Genomic DNA, 14,727 nt, shown 5'->3' with positions numbered 1-14,727 from the left:
CTCAGGGAAGGCTATCACATTTACACAAGTTAGTATGAATTAGTGCTACACAATATTGTTGGAAATAATATTGAGAGGGTGGGGGAAGGGGAGGGGGGCCGGGGGGCGCCGCAGAGAATCAGTGTTATCAACTTACTAACCTTTTCTTTTCATAATCAAATTTATATACGCTTCTTTAGTGAAGGGAACTCGCGTGTGCACGCAACTGTTGTTAAGGCAACCAGTGTATATGCAGTGAACTTATGATTCAGTTAATCCATCATATGTTGATCTTTAATGAGTGCATCACTACTTAATTAACCATTTAAATAGTAACCATGTGTAGTAATACCAGAATAAGCAATCACACATAAGCAACACACATGAACACCAAGATTTAAGGTGGAAACCTGATGTGGGAGAGAAACCACCTATTGCTATCGTCTTTGTCTTCTTTTAATATAAGAAAAACTTGTTTATCAATCTTGTACTAGTGCAGGCTCATACCAATACGTAGGCACCCACTTGCAGAAGGATACAACCTTCTCTCATTCTCTAGCTTCTATTGGAAGGGAGCTACAACCCCCTTGCTCTCGTACTACCCGATATGTTTACTAGTACGTAGGCACTAGCCTATAGAAGGCTACAACCTTCACTCATTCTCCAACTACTATTAGAAGGGAGCTCCAACCCCCTGGCTCTTTTAATGGCCGATATGTTTACCAGTACATAGGCACCGGCCTACAAAAGGATACGACCTTCTCTCTTCCTCCAGGGACCAGGTTTCATTAATTTTCAGACTGGATACTCCTGTTACACAACAGCACAATATGAAGGCCACGTTTCATCCAATTTTCATATTGGATCGATCAGAAACATTGAAGCTCAAAATCAATCACCACTGCAATAAAACCAATCACTGAAAACCCATCACCACTGAAGAAAGTCAAAATCAATCATTCTGAACATTCAGAACACAGTCACCATAACACAAAGCATAACCCAGAAATCTGTATCAACAACCAGAACCAACTGCAACTTCAAACATCATATTTCGTAATGTATACACTACTTTGAAGTACCAAACCAACGTGTAAACATGCCTTCACCTAGGCAAACTACCATATAGATCTGAAAATACTAACTTAGAACCTCACAGCTGTTCCAGACTTCAGTCATGCCTAGATCATAACATTTACAGAATAAAGCATGTGTCTTCGATCAGATCTAGCCCAACCAATATCAGATCATTCAATGACAAGTCATTTCAGGTCTCATTATCCTGATCCAACATTGAATTCAAGGTGCACAAAATATTTCAGATCATATCTTAATCATAACTCTGGGAACATAAAATATACTTAAGAGAGAAGTATTCCTGAGAAACCCTTACACTTGCACCCTTTGGCCCTTTAATCTTCTCCTCCTTATAAAGTTTTGGCCTTTCTCAATACCTCAGACCAAAACCACACTTAGGACCTTTGGTATTCTTGGACAAGATCAAATAGTCATTGCTCCACTTAATATTGTGGGCTAATACCATGGTATTGACCCTTGCTATTCTTTACTCTTGAATTTCTTTGATTTTCCAACTCATACGCACTTTTCCTCATGTGAAAGTGCATTTATACATATACTTGCCTTTTGTTTTGTGGACCCACATGTATACACTAATTGGACAAAGTGAACCAGCGTATAGTTCTTAAACCATTCTCTTTCTTCGATATCTGGAGCCTTTTCTTGTTAACTTGTTGTACTGTGAACTGTCATATATGTGAGTTGCCATCAAGGACAACACCTGTATCATAATGCCAGTAATCTCCCTCTTTGGGTTTGATGGAAACCACAACACCAAGATACTCTCCCCCTTTGACATCAAGGAAAAAATGTGGATCAAGATATTCTCCCCAGTAGGGATTCTATGCACATGCTAAATTCTCTGATCATGCTCCCCCTGAGCTTTTACCGGAGTCTCTGATGGATGTGAAATGAAGTACATGACTCTATCACTCAACTAATTGAGTATGGCCTTCCTATCATCAACGACTCATACATACATCAATCACCCAACCAAGCGGGGATACACCAAATTTTCATACATGATTAAAAAAAATTGCAGTTATTGCATCATCCTTCCCATGCATAGTGGGGTTACATCATAGGTCTTTACATGAATTTTACATCAAATGATATACGTGACATTTATACACCATATATGATCTGCACCATAAGAATCTATTAGCAGCATCAAGATCAACAAACTGTAAATGTCCATCATTAAAAGAGTCATCTAAATCAAAACAGCTATGTGGATCAAGCAATATAAGCATCATCATGTACCAAGGTCTTCTAGTATAATTCCAGCAATGCATTATTAGAAGCATATGCTCCCTCTGAGCCTGTGGTAGCTATTCACTATCAGAGTTGATCATTGCATTTGTTAGTAAGAATCATCAAGGCATCATCATCAAACAGTTATTCATCAAATTATTAATAGCTTATGAGGCCCAAAAACACTTCCACATATCATCAACAAACTATAATCATCATCAATCAGAATAGAACAGATAATTGATAATTGACTAAACCATATCAAACCCCTTTTCCTGAGTCTATCCCACTGCTTTTTCCTCAAAACACCATATATGTGACTGTGCAGCTTCTAACTCACATATATACGTGACTTGTCTTCATAATAACTGCGTATGAGAATTTGAATACTGATGTTTTACACTTTCATCTCCCCCTAGGTCTGTTATGTCTGTATACTGAGCTATGTCACATATTTTTTACAACAATTCCTTCTTGTTCAATACCTTGGATTGTGATGATGTTTTCTCCTTTTGGTATGGTGGCCAAAATTTGCTCCTGCATTCCTCTACTATATGTCAAAACTTTTTACACGCATAAAATCTTACATGTTTCATATTCCTTCTATCGCAATCAATAGCTTTGTGACCAAACATATTGCAAGAAAAACAATATCCCTTAAAGTACCTGGAAACTGATGATCTTTCTATGTGACATCTTGAACCATTCTACTTCTGCATCTGAATGCAACATGCCAAAAATTGTGACATATAAAACATTCAACATTATTTTTCAGAGGAAAGAACTGATTATCCCTTCCATAGTTAGGAGTAAATGATTTTCTTTGAAGTCTTTCTTTCCTTGGTTGTTGATGGGGTTGACCACTTATCTCCTTGTTAAGCATTTCAGATTTTGCATTAAAGCTCCTTGCCTCATCTTGTGAGCTAGATTCACCTTCAACAGTTTCATGAAAACCAAGACCAGTCTTTATAAGTGGAGAACGCTAAACTTTGATGATTTCATCTAATGTTTCCGATCCTTTAGAAATCTAAGATCCAGAGTTTTTGTCTTCTCAAGTTCTTTTATTAGACTTACTACTTCACATTCTAACACTTCATTGTGCTTGTCCTTTTTAGTGAGTTGATGTGTCAATGTGCCTGTGATTGTATCCTTTTCTGCCAAGCAGATTTTGAGTTGAGAGATTTCTTTAAGGAAATCTTCCCTTTCTAAGGTATCATTTTCATATGCCATGAGTAGTTTAATATCTTGATCATCTTCATCACTATTAGACATGCCATCACTATCTTCATGAGTATAATAAATTCTATTACCTTCTGCAGAAATGTTTCCTTTGTCATGAGGCATTTAGTAGCGTAATCATGAACTCTTCCACAAGAAAAACATTTGAAGGGAAGCTTACCTCTGAATCTTTCGGAACCCCGTTGAAGTTTCTTCACAAAGTTTACCTCTTCTTCTTCTGATATATATCCTGATTCTTTGATATCTCCCTTTTATTTCCCTTTTACAGAAGCTTTGAAAGCAGCTTCTATGATTTCTGATGGACCTCCTTTCCTCATTTCAAATGCAGTTAAAATTCCATGAAGTTGAAAAATAGTAACAGATTGTAGATCTTGCTTTTCTTCAATGGCAAATACTTTTGACTCAAATTTAGAAGAAAAAGATCTCAAAATTTTCTGAAGAATAGTAGCCTCCTTTATTTCTACACCCAGATTTCTCATATGATTTACAATTCCATCTACTCGTAAGAAATAACTAGAAATACTGTCATCATTATGCATATTGAGATTATCATACTGGATTCTGAGAGTTTCGAGTTTAATATGTTTTACCTGGGAGTCTCCTTCGTAGCTCTAAATGATTATGTCCCATATTTCCTTGGTTGTGTGGAATTGCATGACTTTGACGCATTCTGATTCTGATAGACTTCCCAATAAAGCATTGATGACTTTGGCATTGATTTCATATGATTTCTTTTTTTCTAGATCCATGGGGACTGCTGCTAGATATCGGTATCCTCTTTCCACAATCTCCCAAACATTAGCTCCAAGTGACTGAATATAATCTCTAGTTCCCATTTTCCAGTATACCAAGTTGTTCCCATTGAAGATTGGTGGTCCGATAGATCCCACGACTTCGTGATTGTTCATCTTGAAATATCTCGCTTCAAGCAATAAGGATTCTTCTGAAGGACCTGATATGATACAAATTGTTGGAAATAAAACTGAGAGGGGGGGTGAATCAGTATTATCAACTTATTAACCTTTTATTCTCATAATCAAATTTATATAGGCTACTTTAGTGAAGGAAATGTGTGTGTGCACGCAACTGTTCTTAAGGCAACTGGCATATATCTAGTGAACTTATGACTCAATTAATTCATCATATGTTGATCTTTAATCAGTGCATCAGTACTTAATTAACCATTTAAATAGTAACCATGTGCAATAATAACAGAATAAGCAATCACACATGAGCACCAAGATTTAAGGTGGAAACCCAATGTGGGAGAAAAACCACCTACTGTTGTCGTCTCTGTCTTCTTTTAATATAAGAAAATCCTGTTTACAATCGTGTACTAGTGCATAATCATACCAATACGCAGACAGCCACCTGCAAAAGGCTACAACATTCTCTCATTTTCTAGCTTCTACTCGAAGGGAGCTCCAACCCCCTAGCTCTTGTACTGGTCGATATGTTTACCAATATGTAGGCACCGGCCTAGAGAAGGCTACAACCTTCTCTCTTCCTCTAGGGACCACGTTTCATTAATTTTCAAACTAGATACTCCTAGTACACAACAACACAATATGAAGGCCATGTTTCATCCAATTTTCATACTAGACCCATCAGCAACATTGAAGCTCAAAATCAATCACCACTGCAATACAACCAATCACTGAAAACCCATCATCACTGAAGCAAATCACAATCAATCAATCTGAACATTCAGAACATTGTCGCCACAACACAAAGTAGAACCCAGAACTCTGCATCAACAACCAGAACCAACTGCAACTTCAAAAATCATATTTCATAATGTATACGCTACTTTGAAGTACTGAACCAGCGTGTATACATGCCTTCACCAAGGCAAACTAGCTTATAGATCTGCAAATACTAACTTAAAACTTCACAGCTGTTCCAAACTTCAGTCATACCCAAATCATAAAATTTACAGAATAAAACATGCGTTAGTGATCATATCTAAGCAAACAAATATCAAGTCATTCAATGACAAGTGATTTCATGTCTCATGATCCTGATCCAACATTGAATTCAAGGTGCACAAAATATTTCAGATCATATCTTAATCATAGCCCCTACAACATAAAATATACTTCAAATAGAAGTATTCCTGATAAACCCTTACACTTGCACCCTTTGGCCCTTTGATCTTCTCCTCCTTATATAGTTTTGGCCTTTCTCAATACCTCGAAACAAAACCACACTTAGGACCTGTGGCATTCTTGGACGGGATAAAATAGTCGTTAATCTGCTCAATATTGTGGGCTAATACCATGGTACTGACCCTTGGTATTCTTTACTCTTGAATTTCCTTGATTTTCCAGCTCATATGAGTTTTTCCTCCTGTGAAAGTGTGTGTATAAGTATACATGCCTTTTGTTCTGTGGACCCACGTGTATACGCTACTTGGACAAAGTGAACCAACATATAGTTCTTAAACCATTCTCTTTCTTCAATCTCTGGAGTCTTTTGTTGTTAACCTGTTGTATTGTGAACTGTCATCTATGTGAGTTGCCATCAAGAGCAACTCTTGTATCATAATGCCAACAAATATCACAAATATATCGACTCATACTTAAATATCATAACCATAACCATCTGCTTAGGCCAATACAGATTAGCGCGATACATATAATATCGAGATCTTAAATGAAATGACCATAATTATCATGTGTGCGACCGCAATGCATATAACCAAAAGTTACTATCATTCATGAAAATATAATGCATGTGTGTGTGACCGCACTAATCAACTAGCATCTATCATGCATGTAACCATAACAAAAATAGAGGAAAAGCATGCATATAACTACAAGGAATATAACAACAATTAACCATCATACCTGCATTCCAAACATACAATACCCATATGATGATTTTCTCTTACCCGAGGTCGAGTGTTGCAACCTCGCTCTAGTAATTTGCATCTCCTCATCTATCTCAACAAACACATCAACATCATGACACACCAAAAACATCATGATGACACAAGGCCAAAACAATGACCATCACAATTAATTCATAACTAACACATCAACAACTAACATGCATGCATGATAAACACATTTTACCTATTCATTCCAAGCATTGAACCATGCTCTGATACCACTTTGTAACCACCCTCCTCCCACATTTAGCCAAGTTCACCTATCTACCAGGGTAAACATGAGAGGAAGAGATACTGTGACATGATTCGACCTCCTAGATCACATTAAGGAGATGGAGTTGACAAAAATAAACCTTAATGACCTTCCTCGGGACCTATAGGACTCACGGGTACTAAACAACCACTCCAGATGCCAAAACCCTTAGTTAACATTCATTTTTAGTGATCTAGACTCCCATTCGCTTGCATAACAAGGAAAGCTAGTGACTGTAATCCTCTAGTTGCATGGATAGCCCTATCTCCCAGCAATTGCAGTCTAGATTTCCTAGTTCTGAACATGCGACCCTAGAATCTGAGCCACTTTTTTCAGGGTTAGTATCGAAACCTCTACCTAGAACTTGGTAGAACTTTCAAGAATGATGAATGACACAAGGATAAATCCATTAATGAAAAACTTAGTCAAGAACTTGACCTAATCAAACCTAACCATAAAATTCATTTTATCAAACACATTGTGGACATGTAATCAACAGGTTATAAATGCATATCGAAACATAGAGATCTCATATTTATCTATAGATCATCAATAAGGTCTAATGCCCTCTCATAATAGCTGTAAAAAAATCTATTAGGTCATGCATTCAATAACCAATAAATTACCAAACAAAACATGATAAAAGCCATAAATAGAATTTGTCATAAAACCATGCTTATAACTAGCATATAACCAGAATAATAACAATGATAGAACAACCATCGAAGCAACATCATAATAAGTAAATTTACTCAAAATAAAAGAGGATAAGCGCTCCAAGTCAGGGACTTCAAGGTACCAACTAACAATAGATTGGGTTAAACCAAATATTTCTTTCATCCAATCATCCCCATGCGATATTCCAAGCACGAATGTGGGACTCACAACAAAACAACTAGGGATTTATTAGGATTTACCACAATCCCACCAAAATTGGTCAATGGACTTCTAGGCCCGAAACAAGCACCTACACAACCAGGCTTTACCGCAATCCCATCATTACCGAGTAAGGGATTCCTAGGCCACAAACAAAAAACATACACTATCAGGCTTTACCGAAACGCTACCAAGACTGCTCAAGGGATCACTAGGCCCTAAGCAAGTTTTCATGCCGCTGGATTTATTCACCAATACCTTGAGGAATTTTCCCGTCTCCACCCTTAGGCTTTGCTGTAATCCCGCCATTACTGGTCATGGAATTCTGAGGCCCTTAGGAATTTTCCTGATACCACCTCACCATGTTCCAAAACCATTAGGCAATAGAAAGCTGAACCAAATGAAAGAACACCATCAAACAATGGCTATTTGGAAATGGCAAGGAAAAGATGAAACCACTGTCACACGTAGAAAAACCCATGTGAGTGACAACAAGAGTACCAAATATACACATGCATGTTAAAACTAGCAAAAATATCATACATGCAACTTGATACCTACAAGTAATCCCATTGTAGCTGCTTGATCCAACTCTTCCTTGCTTGATATTTTCTTTCCTTTTCTCTCTTGCCCTTCCTTTTCCCTCCTGTATCCAATGCTAGAGTGCTCCAAGAATTTTCTAAGTGTGTAAGAGTATGAGAGAGAGAGATAATAGAGAAAGAGATCTCTAACCCAAATTTGTCAAAAGGCCATGAACTGATCCTCAAAAGCCTTTTGATCATTGAGGCTTCTATTTTCTCCAATTTCCTCCTCACGTGCAACTTGTGATCTTTCACCTTCATTTTATCCTATTTTCCATTATTTTCATAATAAAATACCAATTAATGCCTCTTTGTCATTACCTTTGCCAATTTCGCTTAGCCATAATAAACCAAATGAACACCCGCTAGCATGTTTTTCCCAACATTATAGGTTGGAATACGTGTCTCATGACCTTGCCTTTATTGACTTTATTAGATGAAATTTTAACCTAGGGCTATTACAGTTGTGATGTGGCAATGTCGTGGGCCACTTGCATAGTTAGTTGTGGTGTGACAACTTAGAGAAGTGATAAATCATTGTTGGTAAAAGAATATGATGTGGCATATGACATGGCTTGACAAATCATCAGGACAACATCAGCATAGTAATGTGGAACCTCCAGGGAATGTCACGTGGCAAGTACAAATGGTATTTTTTGACTAGTCAAATTCCCAAAAATGGTAGGCACGTGGAACCCCTCACGAGTTGCTATGTTGCTTGATGACATAATTATAACATTGACATGTCAATTACCATGGACACCTAATGATTGGGTCACATGGCATGGTCATGTGGTGAAAGGCCTAAGTCCTTATTTCATTGGGCACATCATTGATCATATGGTTGATTGAGAATGGTCATATCGTGTTAATTCCATGATCATCGACGTTGAAAGAAGTCACATTGAAACACCGGTTGACCCTAAGGTCATATCCGGGGAGACATGAATATATATATATACACACCACATCGTGACTTGAACACAAAATTTTAAACAACGAAATATATAGTTCTAATCATAAGTCTGAGTTGGAGCTCTAAGGTCATAGTGTATTTGTGATGTCATTAGACAATGTCTGATTGATGGTTCGAGCTCTTGCAAGATTGTATTTTGATATATAGTGTGATCTTAGGGACATTCTGATCATGAGTCCGAGTGTGAGCTTTGAGGTGGCAATGTATCTTTGAAGTCATTGTGTAGTGTTTGGTGGATGTTTTGAGCCCTCACAATCTTATATCTCAATATATAGCATGGTCTCGGGTGCAAGCTCCTATGAGCTATGTTGGGTTGATGTTGTGGTTTTAGCCCCCGTAGCCTTTAACTTATATATATATATATATATATATATATATATATATATATATATATATATATATATGCTTGTGTGTGTATGTGTGTGTGGGTTCTAAAAGTTAAATAACTTTTCGATTAGGTTAGTTGGTTGTATGGATTGGTTTCTCCATGAATGTCATGGGTTCGAGTCCACTCAAACTTGATTTCTTTTAGTATAATGGGTTATTGGCATATTGGTATCGACTAATCTATAAAATAGTTAGACATTTTTTAGCACCGATAATATGTCATTTTATATAATACACTTAGATTGTGTCATTCTATTAAAATATTAATCTTTTATATAGCTTCATATAATTTATATGTTTTTTGGTGGCCAAATTTGATTATGGAAAAATCATGATGATCAATTGTGAACAAATCGAAAGGAATGAAAAGCCTTGATGATATATTCTTGATGTCCAAAATCAATGTTATGTGCTTTTGGGGTTTATGGGCAGGTTGCAGGAAGTGTTGTGTATATAACCCAAATAGGTTCCAGGAAGAATTTTGTGTGACTAGATTGATAAACACATTGTCATAGGGTATGAACAAATATATCACATGTTGATGATAGAAATATGGCAATAGTGACATGATTGAAGAGTGTGTGTATGTCATTTTATATAATATGCTTAGATTGTGTCATTCTATTGAAATATTAATCTTTTATATAGCTTCATATAATTTATATGTTTTTTGGTGGCCAAATTTGATTATGTGAACAATCACGATGATCAATTGTGAACAATTCTAAAGGAATGAAAAGCCTTGATGATATATTTTTTATGTCCAAAATCAGTGTTATGTGCTTTTGGGGTTTATGGGCAGGTTGCAGGGAGTGTTGTGTATATAACCCAAATAGGTTCCAGGAAGAATTTTATGTGACTAGATTGATAAACACATTGTCAGAGGGTATGAACAAATATATCACATGTTGATGATAGAAATATGGCAATAGTAACATGATTGAAAAGCGTGTGGATCTAGCTTGAAATATTTTGAAAAGTGGTCCACGGGAAGTTATGGAAGGAGGTGGTCGCCTCCACTGAGGTTGGTGTCTCAATCTTGTTGAAGCCTACAAAAAGTCAAAGCTTAAACATTTATAAGGTTGGTGCCTCCATCAATTTCTAGTCGATTGCAAGTAGGTGCTTGCACATTTTCAAGGTAGGTGTCTCGATCAGGTTGTAGACTATTGCAAGTAGTTGCTTACACATCACAAGGGTGGGTGCCTCTACCAAGTTGGTCCCTACAAATCTATGTAAATGAATTGAAGAATGAGAAGAAAAATAATTTGTGATTTTTCCTATAAAGGTTTCCATGTAAAATCATGTGTCCTCTTGTGTTAATGTGATGATAACTTCTTGATGCATGGTTTCATTTATTATCATGATACAAACTATTATAGTACATTGCTTCATGATTATTGATTAAATGAAATATTTTGAAATAATAATTTTTACATTACATTAATTCACCCCTCTCAATGTAGTTGTTAATCTATCATTAATTATGTCAATTACATAATTTAATTACAATTTCAATAACACATTAAATAATATATGCCAAAAAAAACATGGTCTAACATCAAACCAAAACGAACAACATAAGGATACAAGATTAACTACTTACTCAAAATGATGTTGTTGATTGGAATATTTACTAATATCAATGAGTTTTCGGTGTAATAGAAATACATTACACATAAATCAAATGTATCTCTAATTCTTACATCTCATACGTTTCTTAAGAAAATTCTCTCTTAAATTTTCTATATATTCAAAAACTTCTCCCAATTACGAAAACATATTTTTAATACCCAGTTCCATTTAAAAATCCTTCATTATAAATATGTATTGGATACCAATGATCCAGCACTAATAAACCTAGTCCTAAAAACCATTTTTCTCAAGGTAGATTATAAACCCTTGTATCATAATTCCTGCGACATGCTTCTTCGTGTGACTAACATGTTTGTCGTGATAGGATCAAGGTGTTTGTGGATTCGGGGCTGGAATCAACAACTTGCATGTCGATTTGATGGAAATCACTACTCCATTACTAGCTCCGGTTGGTGGTCGCCTTTCATATATCGTCTCTGTATTGCTTTCACGTTGACATCTTCAACCATAAACATTGATTTGATCTTTTAAAGGGTATTCTTTGGGAAATTTAGGATTAGTCTTGCTTGCTGAGAATCCATTTCCATCCATCCCACTGGTATTTCATTAGTTGAGAGTTGATGGTTTAAGAGATCTTCTACTAATCTCATTAATATCCTCTCTTAACGTGACTATGACTTTATTTTATGCTTTGAAAAGTTTCTCTTGCTTCAATGCTACAAACACTTGTATATTAACTTAAAATTAACCAATAAGATTGCTTCAATGCTACACACTCTTTGGATCTTTCACTTACAATTAACTAATAAGAACATCATAACACCCCTCATTAAATAAAGTTTATATTGGATATGGGAAAATTTTACCCAAAGATTCATAACGGTCACATTATTTTATTTTTAAATATGGTTAACTTATAACTATAATTATAATTATATATATAAATAATTCCTTTACCTTAATAGAGATATAAAGATCTGAGTTTAATCATACCTTAATATAGATATGAAGATCTATGTAATCATTCCTAAATGTGAATGTTAGTAATTCAAAAAGCTATTATTTGAGAAATAATATAACTATGAAACCCAAGGAAATCATTTAATGAGAAAACACTCAAGAATTTCTAGTGAAAAAATACTAATACATTGATTAATGTAAATATTATAAGAATGTTTTCCAATGAAACTACATAATGAGTCCGTTCACAAATTATTTTCGACCATAATTTTATATAGTTTTGTCTACCATAAATAAAAATTTTATTACATAGCCAATGATGGTTGCAAAATATTATCAGAGATTATCAAAATAAAATGTGGAGACATATCATACAACTATTTAAAATGGTCACTCGAGATTATCCAATATTTTGCAAATCAAAAGTGGAGAGAAATCATACAACTATTTAGGCATAGATTAGTATTTCAAATATCCATCATAAGGATTAGCCTTGCCTTTTTCATGCACAAGAGTTATCTGCATGCATGAGTTAGAGAGTTACATAGGGTGACGTTAATGTCAAAGAGATAGATGGTTTATGGTGAAACTTTTTAATTTATCATTTATTGCACTTCTATAAATGAAATTATAAATAGACATTTATATGTATTAAAATATTTTATAATTAATGAATATAATTTATAATTAATAAATAAATATAAATTATTGCACTTATATAAATTAAATAGTTAATAAAAATCCATAAATATCAATATTTATTTTACTATACATTTCTTACCAAAATTATAAGAATTAACTAAATTATAATTTCTTTTTTAAATTTATATTATTATTATTATTAATTACAAAGGAATTAATATATGAATTAAACATATATACTCTTAAAAATACATGTAACATAATTCTTACCCATGGATAGGTACCCCAACTTTATTATGAAGATTCTTAATTTGTAGATAGGTTTCTTTACAATATTATGGGTCAATAACATAATTATTAATACCACATTCCCAAAAAATCATAACTCATATTCTTATGGCACATATTCATATGATTTTTTTAATTAATTAACTTAATTAAATGAGAAACATGAACATAATTATTTTGAAATAGATCTCAACCCTTTAATTTGTGACTACTATTAAGAATATTTATAGTATTTAATGGATATTGAATCCCACTATCAACTTAATAACCATTGATAATTAAATTAAGATTTTGGAAGTCTTATTCTAAAATAAACACACTTATTGATGCAATAAATGTATCATAAACTCATATAGTACATAATTTACGTCAAAAAAATTGTAATTATTATTATTATGAAATTATATAAACATCTCCAATTATTATGCTTCTCAATTTTATAAAGGCAATTATTTTAAATTATTTTTCAGCCCTAAATGTCACTCTCAAATTAGTTACACCGATAGACATTTTATTATGAGGCTCTTCTTATGAACACTGTAGATATTTGTAGTCCGCTACTGTATATATTTCCTCTTTGTGTCTTGTACCACATGTTTTCTATCTCCTTTCTCCACGTGTTGTCTATCTCCTTTCTCCTATTTCCTCTATGTTTCATGTACATGTGTAATTTATCTCCTCTCTCCACATATTGTGGATCTCCTTTCCGCCATGTCCTTTCTCCTTTTTGTCCTACACAATAAACATCTCCTTTCTGCAGACTAGGAAGGTCCATGGCTCTGTTCCAACATCTCCAGGAGAGCACCTCCATCTAATTCGTAGAAACAATTTAGAGATGATTATATTAAGCTCCAAGAGTTATGCAGAGGTGAAGTGTTGTCCTATGGAAGGCACATAATAGAAGAAAAGGCCTTAAAAATACACAACTACTTTAACCAAGTAACATAGATCTCTAAATATTGATCATCTTATTATACAACGCGAAAAAAAATTGTGTCAATTTTAACATCGAGGAGGTTGTCTTAACTTTCATATGTGTACCTCTATTGACCTTGCCACTTGGAGGTTCGGGATTGATCCCTAATCCCTCCGAGATAAGTTCAAAATCTGATATTTTTTCCTCATTCTACGATCCACTCTCGTTGTCAACATCATTATGTCAATAATTGGTATAATTTCCATTTTTGGCTATTAACATTATGGCCTTGGCATGTACAAGCAAAATCATGCCACTATATTCTAAACTAGGTCAAAATTTTTGCCTTCCACATTACCATTTGAATTTCCATATCCATCCATACCTTATATGCAGCAATATCACCATATGTGTTCATTGTTCCACAGAAGAAAATCGCCAATTTCCCATTGCTCGGAATCGTGGATGCGCATCTGGATTCATAAATAAAGGGAATTGCTATTAGACTCACACAAGAATTAGACGAAAATAAAAATACAACTAATTATTATATCCATTACAATTATCACATCTAAAAGTCCTCAGAAACTAGAACAACCATCTTGATTATCATCTAAGGAAGTCTTGTGATCGAATCCTTCCATAAGGGGATCCAATACCAAACAAGATGGAGCCTAACTTAATGGAATTTGAACTACTACCAAAAGCACAAAAATCCAACTGAGTAATGCAGTTTACAACCACGAGCTCAACTTTGCCTATTTTTTGTCTTAATCTCAACATTAAAATGTAAAAGCTAAATCTCCATACCTC

This window comes from Pinus tabuliformis, chromosome Q, assembly GCF_031772625.1.
Source record: "Pinus tabuliformis cultivar Carrire ecotype Pingquan chromosome Q, CPIR1, whole genome shotgun sequence".
NCBI lineage: Eukaryota > Viridiplantae > Streptophyta > Pinopsida > Pinales > Pinaceae > Pinus > Pinus tabuliformis.
The sequence above is the reverse complement of the archived record's forward strand: the minus strand, read 5'-3'. Positions refer to the sequence as shown.